The sequence below is a fragment of the Neofelis nebulosa genome, chromosome 7 (assembly GCF_028018385.1).
Source record: "Neofelis nebulosa isolate mNeoNeb1 chromosome 7, mNeoNeb1.pri, whole genome shotgun sequence".
Classification (NCBI taxonomy): domain Eukaryota; kingdom Metazoa; phylum Chordata; class Mammalia; order Carnivora; family Felidae; genus Neofelis; species Neofelis nebulosa.
In genome coordinates, this window is record NC_080788.1 from 110,090,166 (window position 1) to 110,113,700 (window position 23,535).

At 38.5% G+C, this 23,535-nt stretch overlaps 1 pseudogene; it reads right to left on the bottom strand.

Annotated features, from left to right (window-relative positions):
* Positions 1 to 9,311: 9,311 nt before the first annotated feature.
* On the bottom strand, positions 9,312 to 10,756 carry LOC131517985 (protein tyrosine phosphatase type IVA 1-like; annotated as a pseudogene).
* Between the last annotated feature and the right edge of the window lie 12,779 nt (positions 10,757 to 23,535).

Sequence of the window (23,535 nt, forward strand, 5' to 3'; positions counted from 1 at the left end):
AGAGAGGGAGAGAGTGGGTCTATAGTTCCGCATTTATTAGAGTTGTGGGGAGGGGAGAGGTCTAGGGCTTCACAGTCTCCCTCTTTATGGGTGAATTTAAAACATAAGAGTGGGAATTTAAAGTGTAAGAAGAGAAGAACACCCAGCCCAAATTGTCATTGATCAAAATCAACCAATATCTCTAAAACAAAGGAAGTCCTTGGGGTGGAGGTGGCAGAGGCCACCCAGCTCTTTGTCTAGTGTGACTGGTAATTTTGAGTGGATACCATTCTGATGCCTGGGCAATCAAAGCTTAAGTCAGACACTGGAAGGAAGGAAGGAAGGAAGGAAGGAAGGAAGGAAGGAAGGAAGGAAGGAAGGAAGGAAGGAAGGAAGGAAGGAAGGAAGGAAGGAAGGAAGGAAGGAAAAATATAAGCTCTTAGGGCTTACACTACAAGGTCAAACTCAAAGCTAAAATGAGAGGAGTTGAAAATCATAGGGCAAGACTGAGGAAGAAGTAGTAAATCTGATTTAGGCACAGACGTTTCAGTGCACTAATTCAGAATCCCACAGAGGGTTCAGTACCCTGGATAACTCTCTTAGAGGTAAATCCCTCAGAATACATTCTGACTCTGCCAGAGTATTTTAAATTTAGTTCCAGCTATCAAATGGCCTTCATCTTCTTTATGAAACTGATTGTTAAAGGAATCTGGCCTTGTTTTGATACAATTCACTTTCATGGAGGTGGGATATAGGTTCTAATAGAACAAACATTGTTTCAACAAACATTTTTGGTCCTTGGCACCCTCCATGTCCTATGGAATCATGGAAGTAAATCAAAATAGCTTCTGTTGTGGGGGAATAGTCTATCCTACTCATTAGTGGTTGATGCTGTGGAGACGTCTTTCTCCGTGTCTAGGACTGGGCATCTAGCCAAGTCTGGAACTCTGGCAATTCTCTTGTTAAGCATGGATTATGTGGCCATGTTATTGAAGGTCCACATTTATTACTCAGAATTTCATTGTCACTACTTGTTATAGCTTGGTCTTTGGGAAAGTTAAGGTTGCCTTAATACTTTAATCAGTTCTAACACAGGCACTTCAATGGACAGCTGTGGTGAGTGCTCAAAGAAAATGCCTGTAGGACAGAAAACAGGCGACTCATTGCAAGGAATATAGATTATAGACGTGCATGGAGCATCGTGTGCTTAAATCTTTTCAGTGGCAGATGATTGAGATATGGGGGTTCTTGTGAGAGGTGCACAGTAAGTGTCATTAGGACATGTTAAATTTTTGGAAAATATTTGAAGCAGCCACCAAAGCACTAGGACAGCCTTAGTCTTGGTGTATGGGTAGGTCACATCAGTTCTACTGAATTCAGAATAAGAAAATTTCTAAAAGATTAGCCTGCAAGGTAAGCAGGTTTTGTTGTTGTTGTAGCAGCTGAAAGATTCTTACACCTCTGCCCTACTTGGTATCATCATTCTAGAGGGGATTGCTCCTTTTAAGTAAGGCTTTAAGTGGACCATGTTTGACAGCATGAGAGGCATAGGTGCAGTGGGTACTGCAAAGAAAAGTATGTTCAGATCAAGTGGGATGATTACTATTGAAGTAGAATGAGATATATAGCAAAAGGAGTAGACACATTTGAATCTGCCCCTTTTCCATTTTCTCTTAATATTCTGACATTTCGTTCTCTCCTCAAAGCCTAATGGCCTTATAAAACAGGGACATATTGTTCCTTTTGTTTCTAAGCACTTCAGAATGCCTCTCTGGAAGTCTGAAGTTATATAGTCTTGGGATCAGTATGCACATGCAAATTTGTAGGCAAAGGTGAAGAGAATTTGGGTTTTTCCTCTGTAAAAAAATGTGGCAAAGTTGGGATTGTAAGTAATCAACTAGGAAACTCAGTAATCTAGCCACAGTTGATTTGTCAAAGTTATAATTATTAAAGGACGTACAAGCTCTTAGGTTAGGTAAGTACCAGAAGGCTCCCTTGTCTCTTTTGTTAGCTGGGGTTCCAAAATGATGGAAATAGAGGAAGAATTAGAAGAGGCTAGAAGAGAGAATGTAATGTTGTGCCTAATCATCTTTGTAAAAGTATTTTTTTAGGAAATTACTGTTTTCTCACAGTGTCAGGAATTTCATAATCCAGACTGGCATCTCTCTTAAAGTATTCTAAGGCCTTAACAAATTTAAAGAGTTGCAACTGCTTAGAAAAGAAGTTCTGACACACCTAACCAAATAGTTAAATAGTGAAACATCTGGAGGTACGTATCTGACAGTTGTATAGCCCAGCTTCTACCACCATTTGGTCAGGGGGAGGTGATGTAAGAAATAATTAAGAAATAGATGAGAATGACTGTGAAGCAAATAACTTCAAAAAGTACTTCTAAATGGGTAACTCTCCTCTTGAGAACTATGAAACCAGTATTTTTCCTATTTCTGTCAAGAATGCAGGAGGGTTTATGAATCCCTCCCAATGCATGACAGAAAAAAAAGGAAAATATTGTAGCAAATAGAAGAGAGCCTTGTAACCTGAAGCTGATGCATTTGTTCAAGCCTGCATATTATCAAACAGAAATGTAGTTAGATATCTTTAAATAATTTGTCTTTAAAAAGTCTAAACTTTAAGCACTTGTATGCAATCTTAATGTTGATATATATTTTCCAATGCAAGGAAGTTATGAATCTGATTTGGACTTTTGTGGATAGAGCGCAAGATAGATACCAGAATAAGGGTAATGAGGAACAAAGTAATTTCCCTTACCCAGTCGATATGCAGGGATTCATCAATGCAGTAGTGAAGAGAAATTTGTGGCTAGCTCAGAATTCCCACATTGCATATATATCATAGTTGTATTAGTCTGTGTATACATGCAGATAAATTTGCTTATGTTCTTTATTTATGTGTTCATGATTGATTCTACCATGAGTTTAGTTTTTCCTAACAACACTTTTGTGTTTATAAAGCCCTACGTTAAAACACAGCTCTTTAAGTAAAGTCTCAATTATATATATATATTATTGAAAATACTATTGCTCAGAATTGACAAACAAAATAAGCATGTCCACTTGCAAAATGATAAAACTCACATTCACAGGGGATATGTGATGGTTAGTGAGCTAATTAGGCACAAAGAATTTTAATATATAAGCTCTCGGTCCTATGGAAACCTTGAAGTGAAAAAGAAGCCACAGTTCCTGAAAGAACAGCATCACTTACAAGGCATGAACTAAAGCACCTTCTGTGTGACATAAAATGAGGCAGTTATACTCACTGGGCGTTACCCTTTCATGTACCAGCCTCTTTCCTATTTCTATATTACTTGAGTAAGTTCCTTAGTATGGGATTAGATAAATAAATCTAGAACCTTACACTGTAAAAATCATGTATTTATATAGAAAAATCTCTTATCATGAAAGTAACTCAAACCATGGCGATAAGCAAAAATGCATACTGTTAAACTTTTGAAGCTTTTTTTAAACCGTGTAAACAGGAGTGCCCCCTTAAGATACAGTCTTGCTCAAGTCTCTCTCTTAAGGTTGCCTAATTTTTTCTCCTGTCTTGATCACCAGTCTTTCTCAGAACAAACTCCTTTGTTTTATTCCAGCAGATCAGGCCTTAAAGCAATGTCTCTCATGAAGTGTAGGGTCAAGACGTTGAGTGGTTGTTTACTGAATGGTAAGTTAGATACAGCAGAGTCATCCAGAGCTCACTTTGTACTTTGGGAGACTGGGATACGGAGGAAAATTATAATTAGGAACATATCCAAAGGAGATACTAAAAGCTCTACATATTACAATGTGTTTCTCGAGGAAAGACAGTTTTTGACCTTGAGTAGCAGCCTTGCCTAGAATAGGCATGAAAGCCAGACAGCACTGAAAATGGAGTCTTGTGGCCCCTTTGCTCAGGTCTAAAAGCCTGAGCCAGCATCATTCATGCCACACACTTACTTCTCAGATACCTAAACAAAAATGACAGGTCTAATTTTATTATCCTTACTCCAGCAAAATACCCACTGTCATCTGTAAGGACAATATGATCAAGTCCCTTGGCTAAAGAATGCATTTCCTCAGCCATGATATCCCTAAGGCTTCTAAATAAAATGGAAATTCAAACTTTACTTTTAGAAAAAAAATCACTATGTTGCATTTCTAAAAATAAGTTTTGTTCAGAAAGAGCTTTCTGTAATGCTAGAGGGAGGCATTCTAGCTGACGTTTATAGAAAGTGGCAGTCGAGTCTCCTAAATGATGTACAGTCAACAGTGTGGCATTAACTCTAGTCACAGGTAAAATAAAGGTAAGAGATAGATGATCTGCAGCCCAGGGAGGAAAAACAGAGAGCAGCACTGATGAAAGTCTGTGGTCTTCTGGGCCAGACTCAAATGCCTCCAGGGGCCAGACAGGCAATGAGCATTTAGAGCAGTGGGTGTCATATAACATGGAGTGTTAGGAACTGTGACGCATCAAGCACATACATCTAGGGGCTGTGTTGGCTCATGAACGGTTTGTGATTCTGTATTTACAACTGGGAGCATAGGAAAGTGGTTTCGCTAATTGGGATTGTTTCCTTCCTGGGCGGGGGGGGGGGGAATTGGGAACTAGAGAGAAAAAAACATTCATATTACACAGCTCAACAGTTCTTTGGTTATTTTATGTGATGTAATTCATTAAGTCTTGTTGAGGCAAAGTCAGAAAGGCCTGTTGGTATTTTCCCTGTTTTCACCAAAGCAAAGGGTCATAATGTTGATGAACAGTTGAAGCCTAAGAGGTGGCCCTGAGATTTACTAAGGAGACCCTGACATCTACTGTTCTGTTCTTGTCCTACCTTTGCTTACTTCTGCATTTTACACACCACAAACACACATGCCATAATCATTTGTAAAGAGCAGGGACAAATTATATAACTTTGAGAGAATTACTTTTCCCAGATGAACCTGTTTTCCTATCAGTAAAATAGGAATAAAATCTTATGCTACCTTCCTTACAAGATTTAGATGGAGAGAAAATTGTTAGATGAAAACAGGGTTTCTAAAAGTAAAATAACTGCATATTAAAGTGACACTTATAATTATGAGACGATGATGATTCCTTACAATTAACTAAATTTTAATTTTAACCGGCCTCTTATTCAACAATTTATATATGTGCTCTATCTCCTTCTAAAATTTGGAATAATACCATATACATTTTTCTATGAGTAACATATATATGAATACATATATAAATGATGAAAATATTTCCTGCTCTGAAAATTCTCATGTAGATGTGGAAAACTATGTGAATAAGTAGTTGCATCTGTCATTCTTTACAATCACTGTTATTGAGACCACCGCTATGTGAAATGCAGCAAAAATCATCCATTATATATCATTCCCAGCCCAGAGAAGCATTGCTAAAACATTGTAAAATACCATCTTGGTAAAAAAAAAAATCCTACTGCTAAAATTGAGGCAGAAGATTTTTACGCGCCAAAAAAATAATAACACATATTCTTTCATAAATTATAAGACCTAAATTGAAAGAATACTTTGGAGATAAAATAAGTATAATTAAGATCACAGGACTGTGTTTTCTATAACCGAAAAAATAAAACCTTTTCTGTTTGAAACCGTACCAGGAAAATGTATGATTTTTGTGTCATTAAGAGAATACTTTCATGGAATAGGACCATTTTGCCCTAATCAAAATGGTCAAACATTAGAAAATAGTTGAAAATAATATCTTTATTTACCCCTTGGAAACTTAAAGGTCAAACCTTATTCAGTTGGAAGAAGCTTTTCCTTTCCTTGAAACAAAGTCCTTCTGTATGATGATTTGTTTTATATCATTTGATACACCAAAAAACAATGGAAGACATAAACAAAACACATAAGACTTAACTGATACCTTTCAAGAATACTTGAGAAACCCTCAGAAGAATACTGCTACATCCAACCTGAAAAGCTACCTGGTAATAAAGACGCACTTGGTAGCAGCTGCATTGTTTAATGTCATAGGTCAGAAATGTCCCATAACTATAGCGTTTCACTCATGTATTCATTAAACAAATACCTATTGAGTATCTATTGTGTACCAGTACTAGGAATGTATCTGCAAATAACATCCCTGCTCTCTTGGAAATACCCAGTGCAAGAAGCAGGAAGTTGGCCAGAAAGATGCTCTGATAATGTGCTACTTGACCTGAGACCTGAAGGAAATAATGGAATGAACCAGCCATTTCAGAGTGTTTCAGGCAGAAGGAAGAGAAAGTCACAGTGGCCAACGATCTGAAGGCAGGAATGTGCTTTCCATGTTTGAAGACAATAAGGAGGCCATTGTAGATGGAGTAGAGAGAAAGGAAAAGTTGTAACCTGTGTAACATTAGGTCAAAGATCAAAGTAAAGACTTTTATCCTAATATGAGTGAGATGGGAGACACTGTAGCATTTTAGGCAGAGGAGTGACACGATCCAGTTCACGTTTTGAAATTAACAACTCGGAAGTATGTGAAGAGTGTAAAGAGGAGTGTGCACAGAGAGATCACTAGAGGTTCTTGAAGTAATGCAGGTGAGAGGTGATAATGACTTGGATAGCAGGGAAGTAGGTGAAGATAGTGCAACTGCCTGAATTTGCTAGAAGTGTGGGAAAAGTGGTCAAAGATGATGGTAAGGCTTTGGCCTCAGCAATCAGAAAGACAAAGTTGCCATTTACTAAGGAGATGGATCTGAAAGTGTACACAGAAAGTTAGGTGTCCCCAGAAAAAGAAAGACAAGACATAGCTTTTGTGATACAAGAGAAGTCATTTTAGGCCTCCAGCTATTTTCTGTGAACTGTGCCCTGACCATCTCTATTTGCCCAAGCACACTTCTTACAGAACTTTCTTGGAATTGCAAAGAAATGCAAAAACTTTAGTAGTTAAGGATTTTAAGGGGACAAAGGGAACCCAAAAACTAAGAGTTTCTACTAGGCCTGGAAATAACCTTACCATATCAGAGACAATAAATCAGAGGAGGTTAAACCTCATTAACATAACGTAGAATGTATGTATAGGCATGTTTCCTTAAGATGCATGTCATGTGCAGCCTTAGGCCCATCTGTAAATACAATGACAAAACTCCCCTTTCTGAATATTCATCTTAACCATCAGTGAAAGAAACTCACTCACCCCTGCTTAGAGAGCCACAACTTTGGAGGTTTTTCCCTGTGATCTCCTTATTTGCTGCAATTAAAGTTTCCTTTATGTGACAACTCCACCTGGTGTAGTCTCTATCTGTAACTCACCAAGGGGCAAACTCAAGTTAATTCCTTTACAAAATTTGCAGGTTCAGGCACTGAGGGGAATTAAGAGTTCAGTTTTGGAAGTATTAAGTTTGAGATACATTTTCCACATGTAAATTTTAGAAGGCTAGAGATAAAAATTAGGAGTTAGTGTTTAAAGATACATAAGACTATGAGACTTGATGAGATCACCTGCAGAGTACAGAGAGATACAAGGACATGTCCTACCACTAAGCCCCAGGACACAGTAACATTTAGAAATTGGGAATATGAGGATGACTCTGCAAAGAATAGTAAGAAGGAGCAACTTAGTCAAGGAAAACCAAGAGAATTGTATCCTGGGAGCCAGAGGAAAAGGTGTTTCAAAGAAAATGAGTAGTCCTTTCTACCAAAGTAGTCATGCATTGTTGGTGGGAATGCAAACTGGTTCAACCACTCTGGAAAACAGTATGTAGGTTCCTCAAAAAGTTAAAAGTAGAACTACCCTATGATTCAGGAGTTGCACTACTAGATATTTGCCCAAATAATACAAAAATACTAATTCAAAAAGATACATGCATCCCAATTTTTATAGCAGCATTATTTGCAATAGCCAAACTAGAAACACCCCAACTGTCCATCAACTGATGAATAAAGAAGTTGTGGTAATATATATATGTATATTGGAATATTACTCAGCCATAAAAAAGAATGAAATCTTGTCATTTGCAATGATGTGGATGGAACTACTAAGCAAAATAACTACTAAGCAAAATAAGTCAGTCAGAGAAAGACAAATACCGTATGATTTCACTCGTGTGGAATTTGACAAAACAAAACAAATGAACAAAGGGGGAAAAAGAGAGGCAAACCAAGAAACAGACTCTTAACTACAGAGAACAAACTGAGGTGGGTGGGGGATGGGTGAAATAGGTGATGGGAATTAAGGAGGGCACTTGTGATGAGCACTGTGTGAGGTATGGAAGTGTCAAATCACTCAATTATACCCCTGAAACTAATACTACACTGTATGTTAACTAACTGGAATTTAAATAAAAACTTTAAAAATTTAGTAATCAACTGTTAAGTACAACTGATTAGTTAAGTAATGAAACCTGAGAGACCATTGGCTTTTTGCAGTGTGCAGCCCTTTGGAAACTTTGAGTAGAGCACTTTTGAGGAAGAGATAGGAAGAAAACCTGATAAAGAGTGAAATCAAGAGAGAATGAATATCACTTCCAGCCAAATGGAAAATTTACCATCCCACTTGAAACAATCAAAGGAGAAAAAAAAAAAAACCAGACAAAATATGAATTAATGGTTCTTAAGACACTAAATACCAGGCAATACAGGGCAGTGATGCCTAAGACATGAGAACAAATAGGTTAGCCCTATAAATGCTGCAGTTTACTGTCTTGAGACAGTTTCCCAATCATAGCACTACAAGAAGGAACCAGCATAGAGCCTGATGGAATTGGAATGAGACTGGGAGTCCAGGAAACTGAAAAAGCTACAGTTCGCAGGAGGGAGCAACACAAGGAACTTCAAAAATCTTCGTAATATTGCCATCACTTTTTCAGCTGAGCCTTGATGAAACTATGCATGTAAGGAAGTTACCTGAGACTGGGGAAAGAATCAACTGAAAGGATTGCAGGGAATAGTATGTGCCACTCACACGGGCCAGGAATAGTGACCCTTCCCATCTGCCAAATTAGCTCCCACATATCACAGGGCTTTGGGTAATCAGAAGTATCTTGCCTCAGTGCTGTGGGTCCAACCTAACAAATCTTTCTTTTTTTTTTTTAAGTTTGTTTGTTTGTTTAAGGAATGGCATATTCAACTGGTACAAATGATAAGTATATTTCAAATGCTAAACAGTAAGCATCTTTTGGTAAGTAACCAAATAGGTGGACTATAACTGAGACATAGAAATGATAGTTATGTCAAGCTTGTGACCTGGTAAAACTGCTTTTCAGTACTCCTGTGGACACTTCATTACACTCACCAAGCCGCCATGTTTGCTAACACAACAACCAATTAGGTCTGGTCTCAAATTCCACTTCTAGGACAATAGCATCAGGAATTCCAGTTTTAATGAATACAACAACAGTTTCTCTAGCCACTGGAATTTGGAAACACATCCACATTTTAAGACAATGCTTCTCAAAATACAAAAGTTGCTTGCTATTGAAAAGCTCCACACCACTTCTGTCTTATGAACTGTACTGCATTTTCATGTTTCATTCCACCTTCAGTTAGTGTTAGAAAGACAAGCGCTGGAACTCTGCCAAGACCTACAACTCAGTAGTAACTTACATAACAACCAGGTTTTCTACAAAACAAATTTTTTTTTCACAAGACTTAACCAGTAATCAACAATCTGTTTGGATGGTGGTGCACTGGCATCAAAAGGCCAATTGTGAAAATGAATGCCTTCTATTTTCCACAAGAATGGTGCTGTACTCCTTACTTCTTAAGTTTGTCTATAAATTTGTTTAAGGTTGCACTGGTTAGGTTGTATAAGAAATCTCACTTTCTGGTATGTGACTTCCACAGGTCTGGGCAGTTTCCTTGAACCATGTGAATTTAGTTAAAAACAACCAATGGCATTATGGAAGAATTTTAAGAAGTGAATACAGAAATGATGTAAGGACACTTGTCTGTTTCAATATACACCACTTGAAATTCTCAGCGCTTTGAATGTGAAGCTGGAAGTAATAGGGAGTGAAATGAACTTCCTAACAAGAAACAGCAATCCTTCAGTTCCGTAAAACTGAAGCAATAGATAGGAAGCATCTAGATAGGTTTAGCCCCCCTAGGTCACAACTCTTGGCAAATGTTCTACAGATTTCAATTCAACACTCTGAGTCCAGGTTAACTGCTCTTATGGGGGCATGTTAGTGGAGTAGTGATAAATTTCTTCAGTTCCCTTGTCTACATGGAGGTCATGTGTGCCTGACAGTAATCTCTACTGCCCTTCAGAAACTCCATAAGTGTGACCAAGAAAGGAATATGTTACTCATTGAAGACTGTGGTCTAATCATATAGCTGGACCCTGGGTGACAGGGACACAGGTGGTGGCAGGGCACCAGGCTCCACCAGGCAGTGAGTGTCTCCAAGGAGAGCTTGGTGACAGTTGGCCCATAGCATAGAGAGCCAATATGTATGCCAAGGCCCAATGGTTATCTTGTTTTCAAAGAAGGAAAATAGGGAAAATTAAGGAATTGTAAACCACATTAATGGAGAAAGATTTTATGAAAGGAACCTACTTAACTAAAAAAAAAAGACTTACAGAGAGGCAGAATTTTTATGTCTGTTTTTGGAGGGAGAAGTATATGGATATACGTGCAGTTGGACAGGGGTGTCTTTTTCATGATTTTTCAGGATTACTATAGTCTCTGTTTCCAAGGGGTAGACCAGAATTTCTTGGCTATGACCTCTTCACTAACTTCCCTTACTTTCAGAATAAAATTCAGAATTTTGACCGTGTCTTACATGGCCTGGCTACTGCCTGTCTTTCCATCTTCGTCTGCCATTCATCCTCTCCAAATTCATTCTGTCTTCTAGCAATTCCAAGATGCGTGCTTTCCTACTTCTTTACTTAAAAAACAAAACAAAACAAAAAACCTGGTAAGAGTTAAAGCCTAGATTCTCTTGAGAGTCCAAACTCTTTCCAACTTATCTAGCTTCCTTCTTGCTAATTGAAATCTGATTACAGTATATGGGTAGCTTTAGAGGCCATCTTAAAGTGATATACCCACCTCTTTGTACCATCAGTACAGAAAAATAGGGTAGAATATGCCTTTAACTTGGGAGCCATCTGCCTCACTTGCTGACTCCCAAGAGAGAATGTCAGTTCCCATGCCACTGTGTGGCCTTTCCAATTCAGGGATTATCGAGTTCCTGCTGATGACTTCTGCTCCAAAGGCTGCTTTTAGCAACTCAGAGGCCTCAAGTCGATGGAATCTGTATTTTTAAAAATGCTGCATTCCCTCTATTCTAAAAATAGCTCCTGATGGTTCTCATCATCTAAAAGCCCCTTGGATAAATTAACCCAGATGTACATCTTTGAATTTATAGGATCTGGCTAGGAAATTTTCACATGGGTATAAAATTCCAGAGATTGAAGATGAATGAGATGACTTGTATAATATTTTGTGCTCTGTAGACATAACCTGCTATATACATCTAAGGCACAGTAGAATGATAGTAGAAAAAAATGGAAAGAACTAGCAGTCAAACAGGAAGGCAAGTATCCTCACTAGCTTACAGTCAGGTTGGTAAGAGACAGCTGTGAATTTTGATGTTAAAGGACCCATGATCTGGATGAGTGTTTCCCACGCTTTTCCCTTTGTTGTTTTTTCCATGGACTTTCTGTCTATTCTGTAAGTTTAATTAAGAAAAGAAGAAGACTGGGTGGGGGGTGGTGGTACCTGGGCGGCTCAGTTGCTAAAACGTCTGAGTCTTGATTTCAGTTCAGGCCATGATCTCACGGTCCGTGAGTTTGAGCCCAGTGTGGGACTCTGCACTGATGGTGCAGAACCTGCTTGGGATTCTGTCTCTGCCTCTCTCTGCGTGTTCCCCCCTCTCTCAAACTAAATGCATAAATTTTAAAAAATAAAGAGAAGAAGAAGGAAAAACTAAGTTTTTCTATGTGTTAGTGTCATAGAGTTTTCTAAAGTAGCAAGAAAGTCAAGGGATTATAAATAAACCTTCTTCTTTCACAACTTTTTTTTTCTTCCTCCTTCTCTCCTTATCTTCCTCTTCTTCAAGTAATATTTAGATTCTCTGGTAGAATTCAAGGGCCCTGCTTCACTCTCATCCCACTCCAGATACCCTTTCTGCCCAAGGGTAAACAACTAAGGTGGGAAGGGTTCTGGAAATCCTCCTCCTTCCTGCTGCCTCAGACTAACCTCACAAATGTCACCCTTACCCTCATTTTGTGGGCTACACACCCCCTCCACTTTTCCGTTAAATTCAGTACACCGAGTCTTTGTAGCTCTTGCTAAAGCAATGCCATCAGGAATGCTTCTCTCTTGCCTCGTCCCATTTGTCCCTCAGGGACACAGACCAACATCACTGCTCCTATCTATCACTCCATTTAAAAATGAGGTAGGTATGTTTTAGGAAATACGGTTACCACACCATTGTAGCCTAGAAGCATATATATCCCACTTCCCCAGGGAGATCGTGGCCACTCTCTCCACAACCTCTCCAGAGCTGTATCTCCTTTATCTCTTCAGGCTCTGAGACACCTGTCTGATATCTTTTGTTCTAGGGAGGAGGATGGAGAGATAGGGGCCATTTGGAACTATTGAGGTTTGGGGATCCTAGTCTTCACAATCAATAAACTGGAAATTTTGCAAACAAACAGACAAGCAAAACCACTTCTGTATGACTATTTTTCACTTCTCAGGATTTCAGTTCTAGTGTAATTGAAACTCAGGGCACTGCTGTTGGGATACCACTGGTAAATATTTTAATGTCTTTTCCATTAAAAACCTCCAAATTACTATCTCTAAGACCTGGAAACTGAGTCAGATATTAACATATTCAAATGAAGAGGTCAGAAAGAAATTCACTGTTTTCATGAAGAATTACATGCATTTAAAAATATATATGGTCTGAATATTTCTACAGAGGTATGAAAAGAACTTACAGCATCTCATGAAAACACAGTAGGGGGAAATCGCATAAAGTTTCAGTGAGCAATGATAAATAAAAAATAATTAGATAAAGTTAGCATTTATTTTTTTTTAATTTTTTTATTATTGAGAGACAGAGAGAGACAGAGCATGAGCATGGGAGGGGCAGAGAGAGAGGGAGACACAGAATCTGAAGCAGGCTCCAGGCTCCAAGCTGTCAGCACAGAGCCCGACACGGGGCTCGAACTCACCAACTGCGAGATCATGACCTGAGCCAAAGTCAGACATTCAACCGACTGAGCCACCCAGACGCCCCTAAAGTTAGCATTTCTAATTTAAAATATATATTATGTAATTGATAGTCACTTAATGGGCTGTTATACTGTGCTTTAGTAGGCAAGAAATAAATGGACATTATTTGATCTGTGACTGTATTTATTGCCATGCAACAAATCATCCCAAGACTTTGTGGTTTTAAACATCAGCAATCATGTCATCATCATCTCTCATGGTCTCTGGGTTTAGAACTTTGGGAGAAACTGGACTACTTGCCAGTACAGGGTCTCTCGTGTAGTAGCTGTCAGACCAAGGTTGGAAATGGAACAGTGGAGAGTTAGAACATCTAGAGACTTGGCAAGGCGTCTCTCCATCAGCAGTGTGGTTCCAGACCTTGTCCATGTTGTCTGGTTGTGTGAGTTAATTGAAGCTTCCTCACAGCTTTGGTAAGCTCAGGGCAGTTGGACTGCTCACATGGTAGCCGCAGGATCCGGTGTGAAAGTACTGGTGAACAAGAAGAAGCCTTCTATGAACTAGCCATGGTAGTTACATAACATTACTTCTTTCCTATCACACCGCTTCCAAGATTTAAAGGAAAGGATTATAGACCCCATTTCTCAGTGGGAGCAGTGTTAAATAATATAGGATCATATTTTAAAATCTCTACTTCTCGGGGCGCCTGGGTGGCGCAGTCGGTTAAGCGTCCGACTTCAGCCAGGTCACGATCTCGCGGTCCGTGAGTTCGAGCCCCGCGTCGGGCTCTGGGCCGATGGCTCGGAGCCTGGAGCCTGTTTCCGATTCTGTGTCTCCCTCTCTCTCTGCCCCTCCCCCGTTCATGCTCTGTCTCTCTCTGTCCCAAAAATAAAAAATAAAAAAAAAAACGTTGAAAAAAAAAAAAATTTAAAATCTCTACTTCTCTACTTTGGCCAAAAATTATTTGCATTAATCCCACATTCAAACTATAGTCACTTTCTCCTAATAGTTCCCACAAATTTGATCTCATTATAGCATCAGGCTCAGGCTTGAAGCCCAGCAACTCATTACAGATGGGCATGAGGTTCCCTGGGCTAGTTTCCTTGGATCACATCTCCTCAAGCATCATCCCTCTCCATTTTAAGATGTGCAAATTAAGATTAAAAAATATTTGCCTTCCATGCACTCAATATACAATGGCAGGGTAGGAATAGGATAGGCATATACCTATTCAAAAGGGGAAGGGGCACAACCATTCAAAAGGGATGGTGGTGGAAATGGGAGGCACAAAGGTTACTGATATATAGCCCAATTTTTTTCTAATTGAAGTATAGTTGACACACAGTGTTACATACATTAATTTCAGATGTACAACAAAGTAATTTAACAAGTCTCTATGTTGTGCTATGGTCACCACAAGTGTAGCTACCATCTGAAACACTGCAATGTTTCAGTTGCAGGCACATGTTTCCAGTTCCTTCATGAGGAGCCAGTTCTCACTGGATTTAGTCTCCACAGTTCTTCCATCTTGTGGGATCATGGTTCCATCACTAAGTTATCCTTCCTTTCCCATAAAAAAAGGAGACTGTGTATGCAACTGAGGCATTTTCTCAGACTCTCTCCTGCCTGTAGGGATGCAGAGATCCAAATACTATTTTGCATTGTCTTTGTTCTATTCTGTCCGCACTGATACAATTACTTTAAAAATGATATGGGCTTTCTGTGTATCAATTGATTATCGATCTCATTAGACAGAGATCAAACCCACAAATCTTTGTGAGATAACCTCTTTTACCTTGTGTTCCCTTTGCAGCTTTTATGGGGAATGCTCCTAAGATTCATGGGGACCTATTGTTTAACAGGAGGGAGGGGGTGGGGTATCTGCCAGGCATGCTCTTAAAATCTTCAGAAATCTTTTTTTTTTTTTTTTTGTCTGTTTGAAAAGATCTATGCAGCACAAAGTTATGTTTTTCTGAGGTCTTAGCAAGGAATCTTATAGGCCCACCCTGGATTTGGTCTTTGCCCTGAAGCCGTTTCTTAATTAGAATTATTTAATTTAATTTAATTTTATTTTATTTTTTTATTTTGTTATTTTTGTGATTTGAAGAAACTGGGAGTATGAAATGACCTTATTTTAGAACCCAGCAAGCCCTGGATCCTTTATGTTTTCTCCAAATTTTACTAGAAAATCAAACAGTTCCCTTTTGTATTTCATATGTCTATGCCTCTGACCAACCGTACATTGTTAAAAGAGCTTGTACTTCCAGTGTTTTGCCCCCAAACCTTAGCCAGTTCCATCAGTTCATAAGGTACATTTTCTGTTTTCAATGTTACCACAATTAAGAGCTGTTAAGCATTCTACCATTTCATGAAATGAATCTCTTTTCCTCCAGCTTCAAAAAACAATTTTCTCAATTCCCGTTCAGCCCTCATGAACAACCTCCTTGAGGGCTGTCCAACTTCCATATTTACAATCTCAAGTCTCCTCATCCTCTGCCTATTACTTAAGCCAAAGCCAATGTCAGCTGTTTTATTTTTATTTTGTGTGTGTATTGGAACTCTTTCATGTTAAGGAAAATAATTTGAAAACAATTTTTAAGGGTAGTTGAGGCACAATGTTACATGAGTTTTGGGTGTACAACATAGTGATTCAACTTTCCTACATGTTATGCTCATCACAGGTGTAGCTACCATCTGCCACCATGCAAAGCTATTCCAATACCAATGACTATATTCCTGTGCTCTGCCTTTTATCCCTGTGCCTTGTTCATTCCATAACTCCAATCCATTTTAGGTTTGTGATACAGATTCAGTCCACTTCAGGATTCCAGATTTTGTTCTGATTCTGTTACTGTGCAAAAAATTAACTCAAAACTTAATGGCTTAATACAGCAATCATTGTGTCATCTGTCACCATTTCTGTGGGTCAGGAATTCTCATAGGATGTTCAGAACAGTTCTGCCATGGTGTCTTCAGGAAGGTGCATTTGGCTGGTAGCTGGAGCTGGAAGAGCAGGGAGCTGGGGCAGCTGGCAGCCTGCCAGGCCTCTCTCATGCACTCTCAGGTCTTATCCCTATGGTTTCGCATATGGGCTATTCTCCTCAGAGCATGGCAGCCTCAAGGCTCTCGTACAAGCATTCCAGTGAACAACACAATAAATATCTGTATTTCCTTTTGTGACCTAGCCTCAGAAGTCACTTAATATCATTTCCCTGTAGTAGCAAATTCTCCCAAATTAAGGGAAGAGGATATAGATGGACCCTCCCTCTCTATGAATTTGGGACTGTTTTAAAACTGCCATTATGACTTTGGCTTATTTTAGTCATACTTTTAAAATAAGGTCTTAAGCTTCTTAACCATGAAGTCTATGTCTCCCACAAAAATTTTTCAGGAACCCAATTCACCTGGGGATGAAAGTACTGTGGTACTAATTTGAATAGTCATATTGTGGAGTTATTAACTACCAGATAACATAGTAGTAGGGTATCTTAACCACCTCCTTTTTGGCCTTCCTGCTCTCCTAAAACAACGGCTTGGGTCAGATAGACTCTAAACATCCAGCTTCCCTGTACATGAAATCTTTCTTTTCTTCTCAGTCCCTATTTCTGGCCATTGCCTCTTAAAATGAGATATTTTAAATCAATTACACTAAATGATATGATCTTTGAGCAACCTGACCTGCTCTGAAGAGTGTTTTCATTACACAATTGACTTCCTTGCCCCTATGAAGGACCTAAAATTGAAGACCTTTCATTATATCTGTCATTCAGTGCAAAAACTCATTGGAGTAATCTTTTCATTATAACAGGTGAAAGGGGACATTATGGCTGCTTGACAGGCTATAAATGCAATCCTGATGACCATAAAATTCCCATAATCTTGGTCTTATATCTGCTATGGAAATACAAAACATCAACATACAAATAAAAGGGTTTATCACAACACTTTTGTCATTAAGACAAAACTTTGTGTTTTTTAATTCCAGTCATTCTTATTTGAAAAGCTGACCAGGGTTTTAAGGTTTTGTGGGGGTTTTTTATTTTTTTAATGTTTATTTGTTTTTGAGAGAGAGAGACAAAGTGTGAGCAAGGGAGGATCAGAGAGAGAGGGAGACACAGAATCTGAAGCAAACTCCAGGCTCTGAGCTGTCAGCACAGAGCCCAATGTGGGGCTCAAACTCGTGAACCATGAGATTATGACCTGAGCTGAAGTCGGACGCTTAACCGACTGAGCCACCCAGGCACCTCAGGGTTTCAAGTTTTTATATGAAAATAAAGCATTTAAATAGTTGAAGTACTTAGTTTTAAAAAATAGTTTTTAAATGACATGTCATTACATAAAATTCTTGGGATAAATGGGTATTTCAACTTAATTTTACTGCCTTTCATCCATCACAATCATTTTGGTATCATAACAGGTGCACAGACTACGAATTTAAAGTGAAAATTCTTGGGGGGCCTGGGTGGCTCAGTCGGTTAAGCGTCCGACTTCGTCTCAGGTCATGATCTCGCGATTTGTGAGTTCGAGCCCTGCATTGGGCTCTGTGCTGACAGCTTCAGATTCTGTGCATCCTCATCAGATGCACAAGGTTGTATAGCCTAGCCTCTTATCTCAGTATATTAGCAAATAAAAGCTATTGATGAATCTTAATAGGAATAATTAATTACATAAAGGATAAAACATAAAGAAAATACATTGCTATTACCAGCTTCTCTTAGCTTTATGTCGTATTTTGTTAACCAGAGCACCACTTGGCACAGTTGTCTTTCCTCTTTACCCTAAACCCAGGTTAACTAAAGTAAGTCTGTGAAAAGAGGCAGTTTCTACCTAGAAAATGAGGCAGAAACTTAACAGAAGTTAGGTGCTTCTTCTACAACATAAAAAGGGACCAATATATACAGACTATGATCTCATTCATTCATTCATTCATTCAACAAACATTACATATTATAAATCATGTGTCTTACAGAGAGGACCTCCTCTATATGGTTATCCTAACTTGTAACAAGTACAAAGATCTTACTTATTTCCTTTATTCAGGGCAAATGAGAGATTGGACAAGCTGTGGATTTTGATTGACTTGCAGAAAATACTGGAATAAAAACTCATGAAGAATGAGTGCTCTTCCCCCACCCCAAGTTTTTATTTAAATTCTAGTTAGTTAACTTATAGTGTAATATTGGTTGCAGGAATAGGATTTAGTGACTCATCACTTAAGAATAGCTGTCTTTTAACATCAGAAATCAAAACCTGAATGTAATTGGTTTAAAGAGTCAAATTTAATATAAGAAGAAAAACATCCTTCAATTGAATAATATTTTGCATTTCCAGACACCCCCATGACTTTTCACTATCTTCTTAAATTTTCTTCAATATTATTTGCATGTGTCAAGGAAATTGTTCATGGAGTTTGTTTGGAAGTTTTAATATTACTTTGAGCCTTTAAAATCTTCAATTAAAGCAATAATTATTCTATTCCTAGATAAAGCAAAGCTCACTGACAATACACCAATTAGTATGTAGAAGTGGGCTCATGTGTGTCTGTTCACTCACACACATACAATATCTTCCATCTGTATGCTATATACTCTAAAATTTTTTCATGTGAGTTTTCTCTTTTCTCACAAAGGAATTGGGATGAATACAAATCAAGTATGTATCCTTATTTAAAAAATTAAATCATACCTAAGTTTACCTAATTAGAGAGTATACAAATCAGGGTTATATTATAGAAGCAGAACTGCTATGAATGATTTAGAATGAAGAATTTATTTTAGGGTTGGATGCGATACAATTTTTGGAGCTGTTGGAGCAGCCTATATAAGCCATTGTTTCTGTGTCTAATGTTGAGCCTCAAGTCACTATAGGTCATCCAGATGAGCATCTGGAAAACTGGATGTGGATGAGAAGAAAGATTACTGCAACCTAAAAGGCTGGAAGAAGACACAGAACGGCAAATGGACCTTAAGATGACAAGCTGGAACTCATGTGTGTCTCTTACTACATCCAAACTCAGTGCCATGTATATGCAGGAGAAAATGGGGTCGTCATGTAGGTGCACATGCAGTTGTGCATGAGCCAAATTGCCTGATGTCTTGCAGTAATTCTCAGAACTACCTTATTTACATCTTCCAGATCTTGTGCATAATATCTCCTGAGGGCCATGCAAAACCAGAAGCATGTAGAGAAGTTCTAAAAACATGTTTTAGCGTAGCTAAGTTGACCCAGTACAGAGTCACTGTAGAGAGTTATTACAGAATCTGGGTCATCTGAATTAAGTCTTTTCCCATTGTATTTTCCAAAGCTAATGTCCAACATTAAGCTCATGTTCAGCATCGGCCATAAAGGAAGCAGAACCTGGAAGACAAAGGACAAAAAAAAAAAAAATCTGATCCACTGATATGTGATGACTTCTATAGTGCTATAATAAAATCAACCACCCTTGCTCAACAAAGTGGAAGATGAATCATATATTTTGGTTTATACACCAGGCACATTTCAATAGAAAGCCAACCTTTGCTTTGATCCTACCTACCTTTCATCATTTATGCTCCTGTTTTAATAAACTACTCTCTTTAGGCAGTTCTTAGTAAGTAAATATAATCATGGAAATAGTTGTGATGATTAGAGTAATTGTCTAATTGTCATCATTTACTTTGCTTCAGTGAGAGTAATTATGTCCCTGGGCTGAGCCATCAGATCCCCAAACATAAGACAAGCCAGTGCTTGGCCAGCGAACAAGGTACAATTAAATATGCAGACCTTTATTCCCTACATTTGTGTTTGCCTAGCCAATCAGCAAGACCTAGTAAATGGCAAATATAAATCTATAGGAAACAATAAATTATAAAAATGTCCTCTTCTCACTTCCAAAGCACCATTTCTCCTGGTATTTCTCCACCTCCCACTTAAGAGGAACCTGGGTCTTAGAAACCATGGGTAAGCCTAAAGGTTGTGTACTCCATTGTCTCTTGGCTGTAGTTTATGGAACCACCAGAACTATGAAAGACAGCCTGTACTGGCAAAAAAAAAGAAAAAAGAAAACCAGTCAGGCAATTCTTCTCAATGAGTTCAAGGGGTTAGAAAGAAAATGAGAATTCAGGCATACAGAAATAGGGAAAAAACAAGATGAGGAATGTGCATAAAGGTAGAAATGAAAGGTATGTACCAAAACCTTTCAAGCAAACTTTGTTTTCAAGTGTGGACAAGAAGAGTCTTTGTGCCATTAACTTTTAGAAGAACTCCGTGGGCCCATTAGGGAGAAATGAGATTCAAACCCTGCAGAGAACTACACCAAGTACAAAGGTGGTCATTATTATAGAGAGCTTAGAGTCTGAAGTTAAGATGAGAGAGGGTCAGAATCAGATATTGTAGGAACTGGGGCACCTGGATGGCTCAGTCAGTTAAGTGTCCAACTTCAGTTCAGGTCATGATCTCGCAGTTCGTGAGTTCAAGCACCACATTGGGCTCTGTGCTGACAGCTCAGAACTTGGAGCCTCCTTCAGAATCTGTGTCTGCATCCGTCTCTGCCTCTTCCCTGCTCATTCTCTCTCTCTCTCTCTCTCTCTCTCTCTCTCTCTGTCCATCTCTATCTCTCTGTCTCTCAAAAACAAATACGCCTTAAAAAATATTGCAGGAACTGAAAAGAAGGATCAAAGCCTTGGAACTTCCTCCAGAGCACATGTAAGCCTTGAGGCTTATCCCACAGTTGCCCACCATGACTACATACGGTCCATTCTTCCCAACTGCTATAATGCTGAGAGGGTTTGTTAAAATTATGAAGTACTTGATCAAAACAGAACTTTGATTTCTTTAGCATCTTTTCCACCATGTCTAGTACCACCCAGTAAGAGAACAAATCAGCAAGAAATGTTGATTACACAGGAAATGTTTCCTGGTCAGTAACAATAGTTCTCATGCTTGCTGTGGAGGAGCAGAGGAACAGCTGATGTGAGCGAATGTTAGCGCCTGGGCTTGTAGCTGGGGTAATATTTGATTTTATAATAATGGCTGCTGCTTTTTTTTTTTTTTTAGAACAGACCTACTTTCTTCTCTGTTTGCTCAGCTTTTTACTTTTTAGAAGGGAGAGAAGGGCATGTACAAAAAAAACTGTCACAATATTATATCAGAACCTCTATGGAAGCTCATGAGAGAAAACATGGAAATAGAGTTCCAGAAAACATTTGCTTTTGAGAAAAGGAAAATTTTAATTTACTCTAGCATCACCCAAATATGCAGTGGGAATTTCATCTCCTTTTATCCACCTTTAGAATCCAGACAGGCCTGAGCTGGCAGATGGACTGACCCAGGTCCATTTGCTGGGAGATGAAAAATCTAAGGGAGCTCATCTCAAGAGAAGAATGATGTGCTGACCTGGTTCAGTTCCTTAACTGATGGACAGGCAGTGATAGGTTCATTGTGATGGTTATTACTTGAATGTCTTCATTTTCTTCATAGCACTTGCCTAGTTTCTAGGGAGATAGAAAAGCACAATTAAAATTTTTAAAAGCTGTTCTACTAAACTCTAATATGTTAGGACCCCTTTATTTCAATGCAACACAGACGTTTTTAAAAGGCTCACCTTCCTCCTGTATCACAGACCCCCTGAGAATTTGGCATCTTGTGTTCTTTAGTTTTTCAGTGACCATACCAGGCAGAGGATGATATCCACACAGGCCATGGAAAGATCTACTAGGAGCAGACTTGTGCATACCTGAGAAACTCTCCCTGGAGATACTCAGAACTATGGGGCTTTAATTTTGAGGAGAAAGAAGTACTTTCAAAGGGCTTGGGGATCTTGCTTCAGAATGTGTGAGCAAATCCCAACTACATGTGTGACTCTTTACCTACCCAGATGTTAATGAGGTGTGGGGGATTTGGGTTATAAAAATAATTGGGAACCGTGTTAGTTTTTTAGGGCTGATATAACAAAATACTACTTAAGCTGGGTGACTTAAAACAACATAAATTTCTTCTTTCACAACTCTGGAGGCTAGAAGTCTAAAATTAATGTGTCAGTAGGATTGGTTCTCTCTGAAGCCTCTGAGGGAGAATCTGTTCCTGGCCTTTCTACCAGCTTCTGGTGGTTGCTGGGAATCCTCAGCATTTGTTCTGGCTTGTAGAAATATCCCTCCCATCTCTGCTTCAGTCTTCACGTGGTGTTCCTCTTTGTAAATTTCTGTGTCCTCTATTGTCAGTATAAGGGCACTAATCATTGCATTTAGGGTCCACTCTAATCCTGTATGATGTCATCTTATCTGATAACATCTGCAAAAATTCTGTTTCCAAATAAAGTTGAATTTAGAGTCCATCATCCGGGTAATATGAAGAGTGACTTTTGTCTTCTGTCAGGATATTTATACATTTAAACTCCTAACTTGATCAGCAACCCTGAGTCCTCAGAGGGAATAAATGTCTGTGTCAAGTCACAGTTGTAACAAAAACCAGCAAAAGGCGTCTTCATACTCTGATCTACAAGACAGATTTATTGTAGGAAATTTTACAATTATTTCAAATGACATTCTCCTGGTGCCCGTTCAGAAATCCAGAATGTCTTTTATGTGGAATTCCATTTTTGGTATGCTTAATTTAGGAAGACTCCTGATAAGTCAATTTGTTAAAAAATGAAAAATAAAGGTCATATCAGATTTCAGAATAAGGGCCCAGAGAAACTGCCTGAATTAAGTGTTTGGAAGAATAGTGGTTAGTAAAGTCACACATGATAAGATCAGATTAAAGATAACAGGAAGTCTGAGATTCTAAAACCTGCTTTCAGTTGGCATAGTTTTCCTTTCATCCAATCTGAGGATGAAAAGAAGAAATCTATATACAAGCAATTTATTCTTCCAATTCTTAAAATCATCATGTTCTTTCTAGCTCTAAAGGAAATGGCAAGAGACCAGAGCCATCTTTGCGAACAGTTCCATTTGAAGTCTGAATAATCTGCTCCATTACCATCTCCTGGAGTTACTTTGTATTATTCACATATGCTTCATACTGTTTTCTATCAATTTCCTTTTGCATAATTGATCAGGAACTAAAATTACCTAGATTTGTTATTGGCACAAGAGATGTTGCTAGCTTTGTGTAAGTATGCCTTTAATATTTTTTTCTCTAGCAGAGCCTCACAAATCCTTCCATTAACATAAAAACAATACAACAAAGGAGAAAGGCTTTAAATGAATGATGGCTGATGAGGTCATTTGGGATACCATAAATATGCATTTTTGCTTTCTTCAAGCATGATCACCACTTTACTTTAAAGTTAGTGCTAAAGATTTGTCTCCCATAATTGACTGAAATTTTTAAGCCCAAGAATTATGCCATATTCATATTTGGGACCCAGATTTTGGCATTGTGCCTGACAGAGAATAGTACTCAATGAGTGCTCAATGGAGTTGAAACTCATGTTAAGACCATGC